A 2,500-nucleotide genomic window follows, 5' to 3' on the forward strand; every position below is an offset into this window, starting at 1 on the left:
GCACTATATTGGGATCAGGTTGATTGTGGATTGCACACACGTGCGCATGTACACGCGCGAGCCAGATAAGCGGAGAAGAGAGAGAGAGAGAGAGAGAGAGAGAGAGAGAGAGAGAGAGAGAGAGAGCGAGAGAGAGCGAGAGAGCGAGAGAGAGAGAGAGAGAGAGAGAGAGAGGGAGGGAGAGAGAGAGAGAGAGAGAGAGAGAGAGAGAGAGAGAGAGAGAGAGAGAGAGAGAGAGAGAGAGAGAGAGAGAGAGAGCGAGAGCGAGAGAGGGAGAGAGAGAGCGAGAGAGAGAGAGAGAGAGAGAGAGAGAGAGAGAGAGAGAGAGAGAGAGAGAGAGAGCATAAGAAAAGGAGACTCCACAATTTCCGACGGAACACTGGCTCCCTCATATGCCTTCGAATGGTACCAATCGACGCACTGTTTGGACGAATTTCTCTCCTCGCTACTTTCTTTTTCAAATGGATACCCCCCCCCCCCCCCCAGGCTTCCAGAACACCTCTCCCTCGCTGTCCCTTCTTCTCGCCTCGTCTGCTCTTTTCTCGTAATCCTGAAGGGCTCTCTCACCCCCTTCCTTTCTGCAACCGATAATGTCTGATGGTTACTAATTAAAACAAATAAATGTTCTAGACATCAATAGCATTCTTTCTTGCATCTTCGTCGGCAGCAGAGCGTTCTAATCAAAGCGTTGAGGTTTATTACCCAGAAGAAACAGTCTTAGATCTGGCTTTGCATGCTAGCTGTCATTATATTGTTGTTGTGGTCATTATTGCCTGTTTGCTTGTTTATTTGTTTCTCCTTCATGAATTATCTGCCGAGAGCGACACCCGCGGCGCCTGCTCCACGTCTCTCACTATCGTGGGCTGTATCTTCGCTTGCTTATCAGGAGCGGGATAAATACAGGAAGTAACAGAAAGGAATTGGAGATCATAATAATGATAAGGGTCTGGAAGTCATGATAATGATAAGGATTTGGCAACCATAATAATGATTAGGAATATAAAGATAAAGATAAAATATAATGAGAAGCATAAAGGGAAGGAAAAAAACATTAGGAGAGAAACATAGGGTGAGAAAAATCATCAAAAAGAGGAAAAGGGGAGACGACATAAGAAAAGTAGAAGAAAAAAAAAAATCCCCCATATTTTCCCCCTCTCTTTCCACTCTTCCTCCCCTCTTTCTCATCTCCCCTTCATCTTCCCCGAAGAAAACGCCAGCCGCCTCCGCCCCGGTCCCCAGCCATCCACCTCCGCCCTTGTTTACCTCCTTCAGACGCCGGAAGCTGGGACGTAACGCCGGCTGTTTGGACGTCCGACGAAGCAGAGGCCCGCCAAGAGGTCCTTTAAAGAGAATATCTTAGCAGAGATTCGAGAAAGAGGGGAAAGAGGGGAAAGATAGGGAGCAAATAGAGTACACGAGGTTTGGCAAAGGGGGAGGGGAAGTTCTTCAGGCAGCGGGAGGAAGAGTTTTGGATAATTTGAAATGGCATGAGTAAATAAAGACCTTGAAGGACGCGTATGGTTGATAATAAAGGGGAAAAAGAAAGAATCAGGAATTTCGTATAATCCTGTGTGTGTATTATTATCTTAGTCTTTAATTTACCAGTTCTCAATTTTTTATTTTATCATTACGATTTGCGCTAAGAATGTAGATAACCTATAGATGATAATTTAGCAGAGACCAGACGGTATTTCTTTTTAACAGTAACATTCAAAAAATTTAGAGAAATTTAATGAGAACCATTTCATTTACTGTAAAACTAAAATTAGCTATGAAATACAGTTATAAAACTAGGAGGCAAAACGAGAGCGTAGAGACTCAGCCAAAGATTTTAAAATCTGTTTCAAAATATGAGCCCACAATTTTTAAAGAAAAGATTATTCGCCTAGCAACCTCCTTTTAAATAGTACATCACACTTCCAATGATTCCTTTCATCTAGATTCTAGATCCGTCCAGAGACCCGGTTCGCCAGCGGAATCTGACCTGCTTCGGGGCCATGGGCAACTCACCCACAAACTTCCACCAGAAACCAGAAACCCAGAGAGCCAATTAAACAACAAATAAATCAGCCAATAAATCATTCGGCGGAGGTAATAACAGTGCAAAGCGGATCCAAATATAATGTACGCTTTTGGTTAAGAAAAGGAAGCGTAGAGAATCGAGCCACAATTTCCGGCTTTGTTTGCAAAATGAAATTCTGCTTCATTAAAGAGATTAGAGAAGCATTTTACGTGGGTCCTTGTGTGTGTGTGTTTTATATGTGTGTTTGTACGTGTGTTTGTGTGTGTGTGTGTGTGTGTGTGTGTGTGTGTGTGTGTGTGTGTGTGTGTGTGTGTTTGTGTGTGTGTGTGTTTGTAAGGATACCCGAATAATCGCGTACACGAAAGATTAACATCTCTGCCCAAAATATGTTTGGATATCTATGTTTCGGGTTATGTGCGTATATCAGTGCATAAGAATAAGTGCGTGTGCGTGTATGTCGAATATCTACGTGTGTTC

Source organism: Penaeus chinensis, chromosome 2 (genome assembly GCF_019202785.1).
Source record: "Penaeus chinensis breed Huanghai No. 1 chromosome 2, ASM1920278v2, whole genome shotgun sequence".
Classification (NCBI taxonomy): Eukaryota; Metazoa; Arthropoda; class Malacostraca; order Decapoda; family Penaeidae; genus Penaeus; species Penaeus chinensis.